This window comes from Solanum stenotomum, chromosome 10, assembly GCF_019186545.1.
Source record: "Solanum stenotomum isolate F172 chromosome 10, ASM1918654v1, whole genome shotgun sequence".
NCBI classification, from domain to species: Eukaryota; Viridiplantae; Streptophyta; class Magnoliopsida; order Solanales; family Solanaceae; genus Solanum; species Solanum stenotomum.
Genome location: NC_064291.1, coordinates 20,383,752 through 20,405,791, shown reverse-complemented (window position 1 = coordinate 20,405,791; position 22,040 = coordinate 20,383,752). Strand labels below are relative to the sequence as shown.

The following is a 22,040-nucleotide window of genomic DNA, read 5'->3' as shown; positions in this document are numbered from 1 at the left end:
TCAACCCGAGACCAAACCAACCCGACATTATATATATAATTTTAAAATTTTATTTTATACATAAAAATATTTACTTTGATATAATTTTTAAATATTTCTTATACTTTTTCATAGTTTTTATCTTTTAATATATTATTTCAAGTTTGAAACTTAGAATTATGAATGGACCAATAAAGATTATAGTCCACAGATGTTGGTAATTATAATAAAGATTAAATCAAAATCAAATTAATACTAATGCAAAAAGGAAATCAATTCAACACAAAGAATGACAATAATATTGAATATTTGTTCTTTAGTTTTACATTGGTTTAGACAATTAAAATACATAATCTAATTTTAATTTCCTTTAATATTTAGTCATGTAACTAATTTATTAAACTTAATTTTAGCATGATTTAGTACTTTTAAATTATGATCATTTTCATTATGACTTGTTAATTTGCAATATTTGTTTTACGTCATTTCATTATTATTATTTTTGTTGGATATTTTAGTGTCATTAATCATATCATATTGTGTTATATCTTTAAGAAACATCTTAGATAGTTGTATTTTGGTAGGACTAAAGAAATATTTGAAGTACAAGTAAATTATATGTTTGTATGAATACTTTACCGGAAAAACCCGAAACAACCCGAAAAACCCAAAAAATCCGAAAAAACCCGAGGTTGAAAAATCCGAGTTTTATTGATTTGGTTTGGAAAGTTTATAAATTTAAAAATCTGACACAAATAATTTGGTTTGATATTTGAAAAACTTGAACCAACCCGGCTATGTACGTACACCCCTACCTTCAACTATATATAAAAACAAGTCCAAATATATATGGCATCACATTGGACTGTTTTTGAACCTTTTTATTGTTGCTCAAATATGTGGAAAAATTATTGAACTAGTCGAAATAGCAACTTATTTATAGAAAATAGCTATAGTCTAAAAGTATTATAAAAAAAAAGAGTTTGTATTTTTATCCAACAAAGAGAGGATGAATACAGTGTATTCGTTGTATTTCGAATACAATTGATACACAATAAATAAATAATACAATGTAAAATAAATATAAATTACAATTCATAGTATTTCGAACACAATTGATATAAAATAAATACAGTATACAATGCAAAATAAATACAAAATACAATCCTCTCTCCTCCCTCTCTCGATCTCGCTCGCCTCTCTCCTCTTAATATGTATTCATTTTGATACAAATCAGTTTGTATTTATATTTTTTTTCCTCCAAAATTTGCGAAAAAATACACATTCTCTCTCCCATATCTCACTTGCCTCTCTTCTCCCTTATCGGTAACAATTTATTATTATTCGCAATTAAGCAAATTTTAAAGGAAGTGACATATATGAGCTCCACTTTTAATTGATGATATAGATAAGTCATTTCTAATAATTCAATGACATATTTAAGCATATTTCTCTTATTGTGTTATGACACAAAAAAATATATTGACAAATTGTTTTAAATTACTATGATCTAATGTACTTCAATGAATAAAATCACAATGTATTATGATAAATATTTTTTAATATATTGCCTGTGCATACATTGGGTGCTCATGATCATCATATATCATCATTATATTAAAAGTGGAACTTTCCAGGTCTATAGTTGAATTATCATTATACTCTGTTGAAGTTTACTTTTAGTTACTGCAGTAATTTTTAGCAAAATAAGTTAATTAGTTTAAGATGAATTTGAATTTTGAATTTTAGTTAGGTTGTTTGAATTGTTAAGATATTTTAGGTTGTTTTAAATTTCAAATTATGCAATTTAAAGCTCCTCAATGCTTAATAAAATCATTGAAAGTCATTTCAATCCATTGAGAGACATTTTTAAAAAACACCAATAGTGGTATCAAGAGATTCATTGATCTTAAGGGATCTGTGAAATCTTCTAAAAAACTATCATACATTTTTAACCCACAAGGGCCAACTTTTTAACCCATCAAGGCTACCCAATTTAACCCATCAAGACTACCTTTTCAACCCGTGCCTTTTTTAACACACATGCTTTTCTAAATCATTTTTTAACTAAAATAATGGCAAACAACAGTCTCTCTTTGAATGCTCCAAAAATTTTCACTTGTGAAAACTATCAGATTTGATCATTGAAAATGAAATCATATCTTGAAGCCTATGATCTCTGGGAAGTTGTAATGGAAGATATACCCTTACAACCTCTCCCTGCAAATCCTACTCTTGCTCAAATTAAATCTCATTCGGATGAAAAAACCAAAAAATTCAAAGCCAAAATTGTAATTCAAAATTCAGTTGTGGATTCGATTTTTTCTAAAATAATTTCTTGTAAGACGGCAAAAGAATCTTGAAAAAAATTAAAAAAAGAATATCAAGGAAGCGATCGAGTCAGGCAAATGCAAATTTTGAATTTGAAAAGAAATTTTGAATCTCTTAGGATGCAAGAGGATGAAACTATTGTTAAGTATTCTGACAAGATTTCTTTTATTGTTAATAAAATCAGGTTGCTTGGCGAGGATTTCAAAGATGACAGAATAGTAGAAAAAATTCTTGTGACAATTCCAGAGAGATTCGAATCTAAAATTTCATCTCTGTAAGAGTCTAAAGATCTCTCTACTATTTCTGTTGAAAAACTAATTAGTTCTCTTCAAGCACAAGAGCAGAGAAGAGCCTTCAGGCAAGATAATGTTATTGAGGGTGCATTTTATGCACAAAACAAAAAAAGAAAAAAAGTAATGACCCTCTTTGCAAATACTGCAAAAGAAAAGCACACTTGGAAAAAATTTGTTGGTGGAGACCTGATGCAATATGTGGAAATTGCAAACAAGCTGGTCATGTTATAAAAGTATGCAAGCTGAAGAACAATCTTCAAGCACAAGTTGTAGAAGCAGAAATCGAGGAGGAGCAACTTTTTTAAATTGCAGTATCTAAACCAAAGGAGGAGTGTTGAAGTTTGCTTTTAGTTACTGTAGTAGTTTTTAGCAAAATAAGTTAATTAGTTTAAGATAAATTTGAAATTTGAATTTTAGTTTAGGTTGTTTGAATTGTTGATATATTTTAGGTTGTTTTAAATTTCAAATTATGCAGATTATATTTTTATGTTGGCTATTTAAAACCCCTCAATATTTAATAAAATTATTGAAAGCTATTGAAAGTCATACATTTTCAATCATTTTGTGCTGCCCCATCTTTTAAAAAACACAAACAACTTTAAGCTTCTTCTTTTTTAGAGTCAGAAATTAAGGCTTATTTTGGGTTTTTGTCTTGTTAATGCAATGAAAACTTATTTCCTACTCCCTTCGTCCAACAATAGTTTTCCACTATACTATTTTGAGATGTCCAACAATACTAGTCCACTTTAGAAAATCAATGGATAATTTATACTCAGTTTCTAATTAACCTTATCATTAATTATAGTTATTTTCTTGTTACATTTTTGCAAGACATTATATTTATTATATATATTAAAAAAGTAATCTAATAAAATTACTCTTCTATTTGTAGTTTCTTAAGACGTGTGCAAAGTCAATAATGGATAAAATTAATCATTTATGTTATCGCACATTCTGTATATTTATTATTTTCCAAAAGTTTAAATAATAAAAAAAAGAGATTCACTAATTTTGCATAATCACATCATCATGGTTTAAAACTTCTGACTATATTTGGAATTAACCAATGTTTTTCTTAAACGGAAAAATTGGGCTTATTTGTCTCTCAGTATGTGAAATTTATACATGCTGCTAGATACAAAAGCCTGGGCTATATATTATTTTATTTAATTTAATTTAATTTATGTGACACGGAAAAAAATAGAAGAGTTAACAAAATTTTATATCGTTTTTCGTTAATTATTTATATAATAATTGTAACGTACTTTTCAAATAATATCTATGGCCTTGCAAAAATATTTTGATATTCAAAGACTTGAAAAATAATTATTTTGTTATTTATACTTTGTTTTGGGATGAAATGTTTAAATAGCAAGGAAAGAGTATTGAAAAAATACAAAATATACTCCTTCCTTCCATTTTTAATTGTCATGATTTTCTTTTTACAGAGCAAATTATAAAAACTTTGACTAACATTTTACGATATATTTTTTCATCATATTAATATGCAAAAAATTACAATTTATTGTACTTTTCGTATAATTGTTGAATATCTTATTTATTTAAAATATCAAATTAATGTAAAGTAATCTAATGTAACTATGAAAATTAATTAAATTAACTTTCGAAAAACGCAATATAACAATTAAAAGTAGACGGAAGGAGTACCACAGTAAGCTTTCACATGTTTCAACTAAATATTTTACGTCAAACAATAGTAAAAATTCAGTAATGTAATTAGACCACGTGCCATTAAGCCCCTTTTTCATATATTTAAAACACACTCAAAGTTGGACATATTTACTAAAAAGTACATATACTGATGATGAGGAAAAAATAAAATGAAGGACAAAATGAATCTTAAAGTAGTGGTTACATTTGCAATAATGGAAACACACATGGGCTTATAGACAATTCAAACGATAGTTTTCCTTCATGATGTACAACACTAAAAAGCATGAATTTTTCTGAACGGCGATAATTGCCCTCATGATTGGCAAGCATGTTGACCATGAGGAATGTGTTTATTGACACTTAATATATTAGTAGTAGATATGGCCTTATTATGGTTATATCGAATGGTGAAATCAAAATTTTTACTAACTAGATTCTCTATATAAGATGGAACCGAGTTGAACTAACTTGAAGCAAATAACGTTTTGTCAAATATGAAGCTACTTAAACAAGGTATAAACATGCTAATCAGAGAGTTATGAGAAGAAACTAAAGCCCAGCAATGAAACTAGATCGATCCATTTTAAAAAATTAATAATGAGAGGACTCAAAACGTGATCTTAAAAAAGTGAAAAACAATAGCGTAGCAAACATACTAGCATAAAATTTTTTGTTTATACAATTTATTCCTAAGGCACTACTTCTTTGCACCGGCACTGGAGGACTCGGGCTTTTTGAGTAGAGAAAATTTCATATATGGCAAACAGATTTGATGAAATAACTCTCTATAGGTATAGTTTATATAATTACATTTCATAGGTATAGTTTTGTTTGCTATGAATCATTAATTTTGTATATAACATTTTTGTTTATAATTCATACAATATTTTATTTTTTTAATGAATGGATACATGAGTGCTAAATATTGAAACAAAATATTTACATAATCACATGATTCATGCCAATCATCCAAAATCAAATATTTCTCTAAAAAAAGTTCTATAGCGATAGAAATAACATAACAACTGGTTTTCTCAATTGACTGAAGCATACGATTAATCAATATTCTTGTATATTTAACGTCAGGTTAGTCGTTTCTTTAAAAGAAACTTCATGTTTTGAATGTCAAGAGAGTATACAATTGATTAGTATAGTATATAATTGAAATTTTGAAAAATGAATTATTTTTGTTTTTTTCATTCTAATGGTTCACAATAATTATTTTTTACACAAGATTAGAGAAATTGTATATAAATAATTCTATTCTAATTTTTTGTTCGAAAAATTAAATGACACGATTTATATATATGAAGTGTATATGATTCAACAACAGGGGTGTGCTTTAATTTGATTATTTTCTTTTTGTAATTTTACCGTATAAAATTTTTATACTATGTATATGTGTAATGTAAGTAACTGTATAAAATTCTTATACTATGTATATGTGTAAGTAATTGTATAAAATTACTATGTCAATTGTATATAATGTAAGGTTTATATATTGTTTAATTCATACTATTGTATATAACTAACAAAATATACAAATATCTATATACAACTGTGATTTAAGCAGAAAATATACATATACTTCAAGCAAGTTTGTATATAACTAAAAAAAATACAAATATCTATATACAATTGTGCTTTAAGCAGAAAATATACATATACTTCATGCAATTTTGTATATAACTAACAAAATATACAAATATCTACATACGATTGTGATTTAAGCAAATACCTGATGTTCTTCGTATTTGTCCTGATCTAATGAAGCAGACACAACCTCCTCAGAATCATTGTCTTTAACTTTCCTCTTACTTCCTCCTTCAACAATTTTAATGTCGCTTGCCTTGGCATTGTTAATGACTTCCTGGAGTGCAATTGGGTCTTTTTTTGTGGATCTCAATTCTTCAATAGATTTTTCCTTTAGAATTTGTTTAGATTTGCCATAGATCCTGCATTGACTCCAAAAATTTGAGTTAAATCAAGTGAAATGAAGGTCAATTATTAATAACTTTGGCATACAATGGCGTACCTCTCGTAATCCTCTTATATGGAGTCGAATCATCCATGTTGTTTTCTGAAAAACTGATAATTTGTCAAGTAATGAGGGAATTTTGAAAAAAAACTATCCAAAAACTAACAAGCATAATACATATACAATTGAAAAAACGAAAAAAAAAGAGTTCACCCACAATTTAGGCGGTTATCTGCAAAAAGTAAAAACATGATTGGAGGAAGAAAGTGAAATTCGAATTACAAATTGGAAGTGGAAGGGTGATTTTAGGAGAAAATAGGGAATGGGGAGAGGAGAGATAAATTTGATTTTGTATTAAATCATATACAAAGGCCAATGAAGACTTTGTTGGTTCGGTATACAAAGTGATGATGGGTTCCATTTTTAATGCTAAAAAAACTAAAATTATATTTAACGGCAGTAAATAAATTAAACTATACCCTCATTGACTAATAACCTAGCAATGTTTGCCAGCTCGCATAATTTTTCTAAAAGTATACACAATTGATCACCATCCTTAGTAGCAAAAAGTGGTTGCTTTTGTTTCGTTGCATCGATTAATAAACTTTGTCAATTCTTGGCCACACAAAAGAACAATGCAGAATAATGAGACAAAGGGTTTGACCTACATCATTTTCATATTTGACATTGCAAAAAATTCCGAAAATGCAACAAAAGAACTTAGTATACCTTGTATACTAATATATTTGACGTTTGTATGTGCATCGAATTTTTAAAGTTTTACTTGTATGCCTTATTAGTTAGCAAAGGAAAAAACTAATCAATAAGAACATGACGAATAAGAGTTGAGGAGGAAACATCACATGATTGTTCAAGGAAATATGTTCACGAGAGTCTTAACTTAAGAGAAATGTTATACTCCCTCCATCCCATTTTATGTGGCAACATTTGATCCGGCACGAAGTTTAAGAAATTGATGAAGACTTTGAATGTTTACCAAATTGCCCTTCAAAAAATAATAATATTAAAATTTAAAAACAAAATATATGCATTCCAATTTTTTTTTAAAAGTACACTCATTTTCTCTCTCCTATATATTGGTGAAGGATAAAGTCAAAAAAGATGAAAGCACAGTGACTTTTCAGATTTATGTTCCCAAAATTACTCATTTTCTCTTTTCTCTTTCTAAGTAGTTTAGAAACCACTCTCTCTTTCTCTTATGAAAAAGATCGTCCCATCTCTGCAAACCATGTTTTTTCTTTGAAAAAAAATCCTCTTCTTGATTCCAATTATTTTTAGATTTGTGGTGCCAAAATCACATTAAATTTATGGTGCGAAATCATAATTTTGTTTGAATTTTTTCAGCAAGTGCTATTAAGAGAGATGTTTTTTATATTTTCATGTCATTTTTTCCCTCTGTTACCTTTGAATAATTTCTCTTGCAGGACTATTGTATTGTTTTCTTTCATCTCCTTTTTTTTCGTTTCTTGCTTATACTCCAGAAATGAGTATAGTTGTATTTTCGGAAGATCCAACCACTAAAACACAAGCGATTAAAATTTGAAGAACGTCAAGCCATTGCAGATTGGCTTTTGAAAGAAAGCAAGGAAGGAAAACTCAAATATGGATCTTTAAAACAAGCTGGTATTTTGTTCAACAAATCAAGAAGAACTATTTTACGCATTTGGAAGCAATGTAAATCATCTGTTGATAATCGTACACCGTTGGATGTGTCTTCGAAACTTGTAGGCAGAGTTGAAAGAAAACGGGTGGAAGTTGACATTAATCAAGTTAAAGAAACTCCACTTTGTCGTCGAACAAATATTCGATCTCTAGCTTTTGCGATGAACATGGCAAAATCAACTGTCTTTCGGCGGATAAAAGATGGCACTATTCGGACACATACCAATTCCATTAAGCCTCAACTAACCGAACAAAATAAGAAGGTACGACTTGAATTTTGCTTTTCAATGCTTGATCAGAGTACAATTTAGACAAATTCGAAATTTGTGAATATGTTTAATTATGTTCACATTGACGAGAAATGATTTTTTTTTAATCTAAAAAGAGTGAAAGGTACTACCTACTTCCTGAAGAACATGAGCCTGATCCATATCGCTCTTGCAAAAGTAAAAATTTTATTCCAAAAGTTATGTTTATGGCTGTTGTTGCTCGTCCTCGATTTCATGAAAATAGAATTGAGCTATTTTCTGGAAAAATAGGTATTTTTCCATTTGTAGTTAAGGAACCAGCTAAGCGGAATAGCAAAAATCGAACATCAGGAACTCTAAAAAAAAACCCATTCTATCAGTAACTAAAGATATCACTAGGGCTTGTTTGATTGAGAAAGTTCTTCCTGCCATTAGATCAAAATGGTCAGCTTCGGATTCAAACATTCCTATCTTTATACAACAAGATAATGCAAGACCACATATTGGTGTCAATGATTTGAAATTTGTTGAAGCTGCCCAAAAAGATGGATTCGACATTAGACTATGTTTTCAACCACCTAACAACCCTGATTTAAATGTGTTGGACCTTGGATATTTTTAGAGCAATCCAATCTCTTCAATATCAAAAGGCTCCTTCAAATGTTGATGAATTAGTGGAAGCGGTGGAAAGATCTTTTGATGAAATGAAGGTTGAACAACTCAATCATGTATTTCTTACTTTACAATCTTGTATGATTGAGGTGATGAAAGATAATGGAGGCAACAACTACAAAGTGCCTCATTTGAACAAAAACAGATTAGAAAGAGAAGACAATCTTCCACTTCAACTTTGTTGTGATATTGGTATTGTCAATCATGTTTCAACTCTACTTCAACAATGAGAGGGATTACTAGTATGGCAAAATTTTCTTTTTTGAAATGCACTTTTGCTAATTTTGCAGGAACATAGAAAATTTTAACAAATGAAAACTGAAATGATGTTTTATAAGTAGAGAAAGTACTAGGATTGTGTACATCCAAGGTGATCACCATGTTATTTTTGTACTCCTTTAATATGTGAAAGTTGAAATGATATTTTGTCAGTATTAGGAGCATTACTATTGTTTACAATCATGGTGACCATATGTAATTTTTGTACTTATGGCTATTAGTTATGAAAGTATAACAAAAACTACGATGGATCCAAAGTAGCATGAATTATTTGTAGCATTGTCACCATTTTTTTGGGTGCCTTATTGCTAATTTAATCTTAAAAATAAATTTCATTGATATTGAATTAAAATTGTAAGTTGAGAGCAATGTTATGAAACGATTATTATTGAATTGTTCACTATCTAGTTTGAATTTGAAGTTTTTGATTTTCCTTAAATAGATTGTAATTTAAGATAATCATCAAATTCATGATAGAATACTTTTCATTAAAATCATTACCTTACTAAGTGAAAGCCCCAAAATTTTAGTGAAAAAAAAAAAAGAAAGCAATGTAATGTAAAAATGCAAATCTTTTTTTCTTGGTGAAACATTAGAAAGAACGAAGAATAACTGTGGACAAAAAAAAATTATACAAATTAGAAAGAGTACAAAATGCTTAGGAAAACAAATGGAGTAAAGAATTGTATTCTAGTCATATACAACAAAAAGCTGCAACATTGTTTTTATAGGAAAGAGAAATTGCAGGTTCAATTAATTATTGATGACCTTTTATAAAAAAAAATAGGAGTATTATTTTTAAAATTAAGTGGGATCAATAAGGGTAAAAGAAGAATTGTATGTTTAAATATTTGCCATATATGAAAATGTGACATTTTTTTTGGGACTGACCAAAAAGGAAATATTACCACATAAAATGGGACGGAGGGAATATCAAATACTGATACTTGTGGAATCACGTAAAACACTTTGGCACATTAGCTTATCATATAAATTGTAAGTAGACTATTACTAAAACTAAAAATGACCAGTGAACCCCGAACTCTGAACATCGATTGTCCTTTATGAGGTCAATTAGTCAGACACATTAAAGGATGGTGCAATAGATGATCTGACAAAACACATCTATTTATAAAGAATTATTTTAATTTAGTGTAAGGTTGCTTCTGTGTGGCAATGACAGATAGTGATTCCACAAATCACATTGACACAAACACTCACCCAATCTGCTTTGTGTTCTTTCATGGTTTCACAACACTCTTCCCCATAAACGAAATTAGTTGTTACTCCCCATAGACGCTGTTGAGAGGCTTTTACTTGTCGACTCGGAATTCATTTCTTCTTATGTTAGCCTTTGAAAAGATTTTCTTTTTGCGTCATATTTCAACCGAGAAAATGACATAAATAGTCCCTTAATTATAGGAGTAGGTCTAAAATGATCACTTAACTATTCTTTTGTTGATTTTAGTCCTTCAACTCTTCATAAACTTATCAGATTTGGTCTCTTAACTATACATTTATCGGTTTTAATTCCTTATCTATACATTTATCATTTTTAGTCCTTTAAGTATTTAAAAACGTATCATGTTTGATTTCTGCCCATTTTTATACAAATAACATAGATTTAAATTAATTGAATTCATGTCTCGAGGAATTAAATCTTTTGGCCATTTTTTCAGTTGTTTCTCTCTCCCGCTACTTTTACTTTTACGATCAAATCTCTTAATTTTCTTTTATATCAAAAATAAAATTAAAAAAAATCACACTGATTATAAGTTGTTAACCGTCAAAGAAGGGACCACAGTTATTCAAGTCAGTAGCAATAATTATATGCTTCATTTTATTATCCATTGAATAAAATTAGTATTTATTTCTTCTTTCCTCGTTAATTTTATTTTGAATCGTTGAGGTTATTGTTCTTTCCATAGGAGTAATTTGAAGAAAAAGTAGTGAAGACAGAGATAACAACTTACAAAATAGATTAAAGATTTAATTTCACGAAGAGATTCTTCAATATAAACCTAAACTATTTGTATTAACAAAAATGGGCAAAGACCAAACCTGATAAGTTTTTGAATACTTAAAGGACTAAAATCGGTAAGTGTATACTTAGGGGACCAAAGTTGATAAGTTTTTGAATACTTAAAGGACTAAAACCGATAAGTATATAGTTAAGAGACCAAAACTGATATGTTTTGGAATACTTAAAAGACTAAATCCAATAAAAGTATAGTTAAGGGGCCATTTTTGACCTACTCATATAGTTAAGGGGCTATTTGTAACGTTTTATCTCTTTCAACTACTCTCTTTGTCTTTCAAAGGATACTATGGTTTATATTAACCCAAATTGGGTGTATTGCGGTTTGGAATGAACATATAGACTGGTTCGGCTCCTTCTATGTAAACTACAGGATAATTTCTCTACAAAAAAGGTGTAAAATGGTCTATTTATTTAAAACAAGTCCAAGATATTGTTACGGTAGAGTAAATTAAATTTCTCCAAAAATATCATTTAGATATTTGAAGTTTAGAAACTATAACATGTTTCAGTTAAATATTTATATTTTATGGAAAAAATATGTATGTTGTTGTAATTTATGTGTATCTTGATTTTAAGTTAACTAATGCTTTTTTTTTTTAATCTGAAATTTATATTTTGGTAAATAACAAAATATTAATCGAATATCATCATTATAAAATAACGACTAAATAAACATATTAATTTGTTTTTAAATAAAGAAAATGCATAATCTCAGATGATATTAAAAAATCTTGTAATGAAATAAAAAATAAGTTTAAAGAGGACAATAAAGATCTCTATAGATAAACTTAAGATAGGTCATGGTACAGAAAATTCAATTTGAGCTATTTTTTTTCAACCTTTTAAAAGCTCAATCACCAAATTTATTGATCGATTTTGAGCTAGTTTTTTTCGAGCTCTAGTATTCTTTTATGAAGTTGCTTGTTTTTCTCTTTTAATCTTCAATCCATCACAAATTTTTACTTGTCACTATTACTCCTTCATGCTTCAATAATGACTTTCAACTTTATTTCTCTTTAATTCATTTTTTCCCCTCAAGCTCTAGCTTTGTCTCCTCACTTTTATGAAGTTCTTCACGCTTTCTTAGCTCTTCTTCCAACTTATTAATTTTTTTTGCTCAATAAAGTTATCATGTATTTCAAGTTTCAACATTTTCTCTTCTTGTAACTCTAATAACACTTCATTAACCGCCATAGAAGATAAAATTATGTCCTTCATGAATATTATTGAAAAAATAAATACATGTGTTGATTAAGAGACAGACTTAGCTTTAAATATAAGTATAAGAGAACGTATGCAGACTAATACATACAACATATCACTCAACATAAAATAAATTAAAAAGGAAATCAAAATTAGCCTGTAGTATATTGGTCGAGGAAGAATTCTAGCCTAGGTCTCTAATATATATATATATATATATATAGACACACACAGACACACCGCATACTTTACTTGAATAACAAATAAATAAATAAATCTAACACTATAACATAGAGAGCCATTGGGCATGCCCACTAGTCGTTATTGGTTAATAGTCCCCATACGTCTAGTTGTAATTTGTTTTTTTTTTTAAATAAAAAATAATTAACTTTAGCGTGTTGATTAGGTAAACTGAATCGGAATAATCCACAGATTCAGTTCTATTCCACATCTTACTATCCACTCAACCCTCTATTCCACCTAAACCTTAGGATCAAGATAATCTGAACCTGACTTAGGCCAGAATCGAATCCGACGGAAATGTCCTGTTTCACTTGCCACTCTTATCTTAGACACCAAAAATGTGAAATTTGAAAAATAAATAGTATATTTGGGTTAGAATCTTAACACTCATAAAATTTATTAAAAAAACGTGTATGCTGCTTTAATTAATGAGTATTTGATTCTAAGTTAATTAATATGTTTTTCTTGTTATCTCAAGTCTAAATTTTGGTGAATAACTAATAGAATATCATCATTATAAAACAATGACTAAATTAAATAAACATATTAATTAATTTTTAAATAAAGAAAAAACATGCATATACAATCTCAAACAATATTAGAAAATCTTGCAATGAAATAAAAAACAAGCTTAAAAGAGGATAAACAAAAATCTTTAAAGACAACCTTAAGATATGTCATGATACAAGAAATTCACGTCATACTACTAGTTATAATATTCACCCATCACACCTTTCAAAAGCTTAATCTCCAAATTTAGTGATTGATTTTGAGCAATTCTTTTTGTTTCGAGCTCTAGTATTCTCTAATAAAGTTATTCGTTTTCTCTTATTTGGTCTTCAATCAATCACAACATTCTATCCTTTCACCATTACTTTTCCCTGTTTCAATCACTTTGAACTTCATTTCTCTTTCTTTCTCAAGCTCCGGCCTTGTCTCCTCACTTTCATGAAGTGTTTCATGTTTTTTTAGCTCTTCTTTCAACTCATTAAGTTTTGGTTACTCAATAAATTTATGTATTATAAGTTTTAACATTTTTTCTTCTTGTAACTCCAATAATTCTACACTGAACGCCATAGAAGATGAAGTTATATACTCCATTAATATTACTGAAAAAATAAATACTAGTATTAATTAAGAGAGAGACTTGGCTTTAAAATAAGTATAATAGAATGCATGCAAATTTATACATACAATATCGGTTGGCTGATCATGTCAACCGGATCAGAACAATCCATTAATTTCAATCTATTTTGTATCTCACTGCCCACTCAGCCCCCTATTCCACCTAAACCTCAGGATCAGGACAATCAGGATCCAAGTAGGGCCAGAATCAAATCAGGTTGTTCCACGTGCACCTGCCACTCTTACACTTTGTTTGGATGGTTGTTACGTATTGTTTCATAATGTTCATATTATATTGTATTGTGTTGTATTTTTTCGTACTTTATAAATTGTTTTAATGGATGCAATATTTGAATAAAATGTATCGTTCTCTATCGTTACATAATATCACACATCCATAATTTGAATGATAAACCTACTAGAAAAGCAGGGTAAGGGGTAGAACTATTATGAAAATGTAGGGTAAAAGATGAAATATAATTATTAAATAATAAATAGAGACAAAATGAGAACAAAATATTAAGGTAACGATGCGATCACACCAAATCGGTAGTTACACAAAATGGATCTTTTCGTCGTTACCTAACGATGGATTTAAACGATACGATACGATACAATAGAATTTAAGTAACAATCAAAACAAATATTGTATTTAAACTAACAATACAATACAATACATCGGGTAACAACCACCCAAACAAGGTGTTAGCTTAGACACACAAAAAAGCGACATTTAAAAAAGAAAATAGTATTTTTAGGTTAGAATTATAGAACTCATAAATTTTATGAAAAAACATATGTGTTGTTGTAATAAACATGTATTTTGATTCTAAGTTAATTAATATCTCTCTTTTTTATTTAATCTAAAGTATGATTTTTTTTTGGTGAAAAAAATAGTTTCATTTCAAAACCAAAGTGATCATTACAAAACTAATAGGTGCAGACCACCTATTTCTCATACTTGGACAGCCACAACGTCCATACATTTCCTACTAATTGTAGGCAATATCTATAGGCAAACATTCAAATCTATCTCAAACTATTCAATGACTACCTTGACATCCAAAAGGATAAAAAAACTAAGACAATGTCTGCGCGACTCTATGGAACTCCAACTATCAAAGTAAGAGCAGCCTTCCGACTTGGACGACCTTGAGTTCCCACATGAAGATGATATGCAATTTCCCTACTTAACTTGTCCAGTTGAAGTTGGCCCTGTTCGAACCTGATTTTATTCCTTTCCCTCCATAGCAATGCAACCAGTGTGACAAAACCAGAGCTACCTAGAGCACCCTTTTCAGATGTACCTTTAGCTTGAGTGTTGACCCATTTTAGTTCATTTTTCCAGTCACCAATGTTTCTGGAGTAGCCTAACTAAATCAGTAATCTTGTCCAGATTTCCTTTTTGGTAGAGCAATCAATAAACAAATTCTCTACAGTCTCCATTGCATTGTTACAAAAATTTCACTCCAGGGGAACTTGAATTCCAATTTTGAGTAGTCTGTCAGCTGCAGCAAGTCTTTTCCAAGAAGCTAGCCAACATCTGAATTTTAATCTAGGATGGATGATGGGATGCAAGACAATACTCTTCCATGGCACCTTTTGGTAAATAGGGAGTAGGCTAATGTACATTTTTTATAGAGAATTTACCATTGTGGACCATCAGTGCTAACCTTCTCCTTAGATCACCTTGTAACTGTTGTTCATTCAGGATAATTTTTCAAACCTCAACAATCTTTCTCAATACCCTGGTAGCATTCATTGGGATAGAACATAGTTCCACAGATTGCCCTTTCATATAATAAACCTGCAACCATTTTATCCACAGTCTTTCCTTCTCTTTTGTTACTACGCACAATAGCTTTAGGATGACTGCTTGATTCCAAAGTGTCATATTTATTATGTTCTAGCCACCTGCAGCTTGAGGAGTACACAAATTTGCCCAGAATATTAAAGCTTTCTTGGAACTCAGAGTATTAACTTTCCACAAGTAGGTTCTACAAATACTTTCTATCGTTTTCAATATTTTTTTAGGCAACTGAAAAATCTGGCCTCAATAGGTTTAAATGCCAAAAAAAACTGATCTAATTAGTTGGGTCCTTCAAGCATAGGACAATAACTTAGGTGACCAACACATGATTTGCAGTTATCTTTTCAACTATTGGTAAGCACTGTGCCACAATGAATTTCTTGGAGGATAAAGGAACCCCCAAATATTTAAATGGTAGCTCACCTTCTTGATAACCAAGATAGTCTAGGATTTCCTGTCTCAGCCTAGGTTCCACCCCAGTCATATAGATACAACTCTTATCTGTGTTAGCCTGCAACATTAGAAAACCTGATTAAGGCCTCATGCACCATTTGAATAGACTCTACCTCAGCCTTACAGAAGAGCAATATGTTATCTGCAAAACAAACATGAGTTACACCCATCCTTTTACATCTGGGATGGTACTAGAATTCAATTCTCTTATCCAATTGAGTGAGTTCTCTTTGGAGGTATTCCATGACAAGCACAAAAAGGTAAGGAGATATAGGTCCCCTTGCCTTATGCCTTTCTTCCCATCAAAAAATGTTGTGAGTCCTCCAAACAAGATTAAAGAGTATGATATCATCACGACCCAAGATAGCCCCTAGGCGTAACATGGCGTATAAGACCCTGAGAGGCCCCATACAAGCCACTTAGCGTTCATCATACAAGATAATAGAATATAAGAGATTTAAAAGACAGTTTCAACATATAAGAGTTTTATAAAGAGAAGCGGAAGTGTAAACATCGTCGCAAAGCCATCTAGTACATAAGAAATTATCGGGACGTAGCCCGTACATCAAGTTCAAAAGTGAAAGTAAAGACAAAAGGGAAACCAAAGCTCAGTCATCGGAACATGAGGACTCACCAATCTTCAAGCTTCTATGTGAGATCCCTAGCCACTAAAGTGAAAATTTGGAAGGTCGGTCCCTACATTTGGGGAAATGTAAGCAAGAGTATGTGTTAGTACAAATATGTACTAAGGAAGATAGCCATGCATAAAGCGTAAATATCATGATAAAAGGACATTTTCGTACTATGCAATGACCAAGCTAAAACATGATATAAAAGAGTTAGAAAACATAAGCCATAAAACATGGCCAATGTGAGATACTTATGAAGTAACCTTGATCTGTTAATGGGAGAATCAACTAGAACCGACATGTAACACCATGTGAGCTATTAACATAGAATTCGGTGTCTCCCACACCAAAAAAGGGTGTCCTACTTACCAAGGTAAGACCATGAACTTCTAGCTTATGTGGATCTACTAACTAATGTCTATCTAGAAAACCTATGGTGGCAGATAGTTTATGGGACATGGGTAATCACCACTTGTCCACTCGGTGCTAAGCATAACTCCCACGGAATGTTCATTAGTTTTATTCATCTTTCTTTAAGGGACTCGAGTAATCGCCTCTTGTCCTTACATCATATGACATGGATAATCGCCTCTCGTATTTCATTAGAGGTCATGGATATTCGCTGCTTGCCTCATTCTTAGAATAGCTCCTTAACTTTGATTCATTTTAGGTGAGAAGACCTTTCAACCTTATAATCCTTTATGTGAGAAAACCTTTCACATGCATGCATTAGGTAATTATGTGAGAAATCCTTCATAACAATTAACAATGACAACAACAACATATATGCTTCATTCTCAAAGCAAATTATATCATATCTCATTAATTTCATAATAACATTCATAATTCCATAAATCACCTTCCATAGTTCAAAACCCACTTTCAATCATCAACTTCTGGAAAACATGGGTTAAGCATGGGTTCATGGGGATTCATCTTAAAATGATGGAATATAACTCAATTCATGCATAATAATTCATAACCCGATCAAATAAATCAATATTCAAAGGAACCCATGACATGGAAGAAAAATCCTAACTCAATTGAGGATTTCTAACTTTGTAAATTGGAGAATTTGGAAACTCCATGGAGGAAAGGGCTGCATGGATGAAACCTATCATACCTAAATGCCAAAATCTTGTCTTCAATGGAGGAATTGGAGACTTCACTTGAAACCCTAGGTTGACTCTTTCTTCTTCAAGCTTTCTAGAGAGTGAAATATTTTGGAGAGGAAGCCTTGTTCTTCTTTTTAAAATTTGGGATAATGATTTCAATTGGGTAATTTTGGGGGTAAAAACACTTATATAGGACTTCTAGGTAAGGGTAAAATGACATAGTATTAATATAGAATAATCTAAAAAATACCCAAAATCCCCTTCACGGTGGCCTTCACAACCCGTCAAGGACTCCACGAGTCGTCATGGCAGTCGTGGTCCTTGACCAGTGGCTAGGGGAGAACCCTTGTGGCCCTGACCCTCTTATCAACCACCTTAACGGTCTGTGATGCTCACCACGGGCCGTCTAAGGGTACATGGGAGGGGAAACTTCTTTGACAGCTTCTGGAAGCTCTTCACTAGCACCATAATGAGTCATGGTCCCTTTCACGGCCCGTCAAGGGTACGTGAAGGGTCACATGGTCCAGTTTTTGGGCTGGTGACTTCTTGCTTGTCCCCTTTCCTAGCCTTCTTGATTCTGTGGTGTTACAGTATAGGTAACACATGCCATCACCCACTTTATGAATAAGTAGGGAAACCCCAACTCTGCCAAGATTGATTTTAAGAAGCACCATTCAATGGAATCACAAGCCTTTCTTAGGTCTACCTTCATAACACATCGAGAAGATAGCCCTTTCCTAGTGTACCACTTTAGGATTTCATGACTGATCAATAAATTATCTATAATACTCATTCCCTCTATGAAAGCAGACTGTGTAGGAATAGCAATATGGTTAATCACTAGCTTCATTATGTTTGTTAAGATTTTAGTAATGATCTTACAAAATGTGGTGCAACAAGCTATAGGTCTGTAGTCTTTTACATGGACATGATTAGGGACTTTAGGGTCAAGAGTAAGTGCTGTCTAACTAAAGGCATTGGGAATTTTACCCGTGTTAAAAAATCCTGGATACCCTTAACCACATCTGATTTGACTATTGTCCAGTTCTTTACGAAAAATTCTATTGGAAATCCATCAATTCTAAGAGACTTATCAACATGCATACGCTTGATAGCAAGAATGATCTCTTCTTCCGTTACAGGGATCACTAGACTACATTTATTTTCATATTTTAGGCAAGGCCCTCTCTAATGAAAGCAACATTAGGGCTTGGTAGATTTTCATCTCTAGTCCCATCAATTCAAAGTAGAATCTAATAAATTCAACTCTACGAGCTAAAGATCACACATATTTGAACCTTCTTTATCATACACTGAATAAATATAATTTTTACTTTCTCTGATCATCACCTGAGCATGAAAAAACTTTGTATTAGCATCTCCACATTTTATCCAGTTCACTCTAGATTTTTGTCGCAAGGCTAGAGTCTCAACATCACTCCATTTGCTGATTTCACCGAACATTTGTTTCTCCTTTTCAATAAGCCTTGGATACAAAGGATTTGTAACAAAGCTACTCTAAGTGATTTCTAACTCTTGTCTTGCAGGCACCAATTTTTGACCATAAGATGCCATGTAAGTATTTAGATCCTTTAATCCAATCTTCATGTGTTTCAGTTTTTGCCACAATCGTTTCATTGCTTTTCCTTAACCTACTTCTGCCAACATTCATTAACTTCTACTACCAAAATCTGGATGAAAGAGGACTGTTTTGAATAACCTGAATGGCTTAGGATTTGAATAAGGTGGGGAGGGGGGGACACACCTGTATCAGTATAGGGGAATGAAATACCAGAGCTTAAGTAGTCAGCCTCCACATGACTATAAATTGTCATCCAGGGGATGTGTGAGACCCTGTGGTTCTTTCACATAGTATGTGTATCATTGCATGAGTGTATGAGGTTTATATGACTTGGTGTGTCATGTTAGAAGAATAAGTTTGCATAGGGGTGGTTAAAAATGAAAGAATTAAACTAACGTTATGGGTCAAGGATGCCCTTAAACAAGTTCGAGTTAAAGAATGTCTCTTCTAACACCCCGCCCGTTCGGAAGGTTTAAGTTAACCAGTACCTTTAGGGTAAGACAAAGAGTGTCTTATATGCTAATAAGAATGTTTTATAAGGTGATATAGTCACCCAATGATTGTAAGTTAAGTTTTGAAGTCAAGCAAGTTGGGAAATAAAAGTTGACAAAGGTTAGAGTAAGTTTCTTTAATAAACCTTCTGAAATTTGGGTTATATGTCTCGGAGATTTTCTTCCAATATATAAAGCTTTAGAAGAACTCCAATATATGAAATCGATGGTCTACGAGTCTACTTTCTAACACATTAAACCATTTGTCCATACGACTTCAAAATTGAGAGATATTTAGATTTTAGTGAGACTGCACAAGCAGGCATATGTAGGTGGGTCCCTCTCCCCTATGTCAGTTTAGCTCTATAAGATTTGGTTTCCCTTCGTTCTAACTCATTTTTTTGACCAAAATAAGAAGAAAACAGTCCTATATCCTCTCTAATGGTTCCCCTATCATCCAAGCAAAGATTTACAAGATTTCATCGTGGTTTCACCGTCGGAACGTTCATAGAGATTGTGTTACTTCTTTCCTCCTCGTTGGTTGTGATTTAAATGATTCTTCGTGGTGAAGGAGTCTCGTTTATATGTGGTGTTGTTTCTGTTTGGAGGTAATAATTCTCACCCTTCATTTTATTGAGTGATTCCAAGTTATAGCTATTCTATATAAACAAGAACACGAATAGACGGCTGGAAAATCGTATTTTGATAGTTATGTGATGTTGGGCTGTTTTTGAAGTATTTTCTGATGTTGTTGTTGCTGGAAGTTTTGGAAATGATTTAGTTATGTGTGGTTGTTGTTAATATGAGTTTGGAAGAGAAGAAGAAGTATAGATGGGTAATTAATTATAAGATAAATAAGTGTAACGTTGGTTCTATTATTGCATTGCAAGTTTCAAATGACTTCTTTTTGGTTCAACGTTTTGTGTTTGAGGAGACTCTTTGTAATTGAGGAGACATGCTAAAATACTATAAGCTCCATCAATTTTAAGTTAAGGTTCTGCCCTTTTATTCTCGTATTGCTTATGAAGATAAAGACGTGATTCCAAACGTAATTATTGGACAAACTCACATGATGGTGACTGGAAGCCGTAAGTTCGAGTTATTATGGTTATATTGAACAACTATAGGACTGTATTACATATATTTTTCTGGGTTTAATGGTTTGAAGACTCATGGTTTGGATTTGGTTGTGGTTATTTTATGGTTCGAGAGGAGGGATGTGGCGATACACCAAGTTTTTATTATTGTGCAGGAATACTCTATTTGGTTGTTGTTGACTATTGTGTAGGTCTCCGCTTGAATTAAGCTGCTGCAAAAATGTATGTTACGTCATTAATTTGGGGTTGTAATTTGGAGAAGAAAAGGTAATGAAGTATACATTTAAAAAGGGTCTGACGAGCTAATTACTCTGCTAGTAAGATCTAAATTGCTACTTTGACCGTGCCGGGTTAATATTCTTCCTGTAATGGTTGTGTGGCATGATTTTATGTAGATTTCATACTATAACATGATTTTTTGTAGATTACATACTGTAAGGAAGGGGTACAATCCATATTGATACAACAAGACTCAGAATTGAGGTATGTTAAGGCTAAACACTGTATTTCCTCTGAGCACGAATTTTGGAATCCTAAATCATCAAATATTGTTTTACTACTCTATTATTAGAAAAACCTTTTGTGAAAGGCATTGATATTGTAGATGGTGTATTTTTGTGACTCCATAATGTTGCTATTCCACTCGTTCGGTTATATAGGGTATTTGGCGTCTTTATGTCATTTTGTTGATTCTCTTGACTATAGGTCCGTGTGTACAAATTATTATTCTTCTTTAGGTGTAGTAACTTAAGAAGATTAGGGATGAATAATATCAATATGAAATTAGTCCTCTTTCCTCGCTAATTTATATTTTTTTGAAAGCATTAAAATAAAACGTCGATCTCCAAAACTGTTAAACGTAAATCGTATGTTTAAACCACTAAAGTACGGGTTTTTCTGAAATACTTTCTTTTACAAACTACTAAGACAACATATATAGATACTAAGTGAATAATTTTTAGCTCTTTATGAACATCCTCAAGTTTAAGTTGCCTTTCTAAATCCATGTTAAGTGTTCCAGTTTAATCTACAAGTATGTGAGGTTCTATTAGATATTTACATGTGATACGACAATGATTACGAGATTATGAGGACAAGAGTACCAATGAGCCAA

General features: G+C 31.3%; 1 pseudogene; it reads right to left on the bottom strand.

The window, feature by feature from the left end:
- LOC125842803 (uncharacterized) overlaps positions 1 to 22,040 on the bottom strand; it is a 79,196-nt pseudogene that overhangs the window by 38,601 nt on the left and 18,555 nt on the right.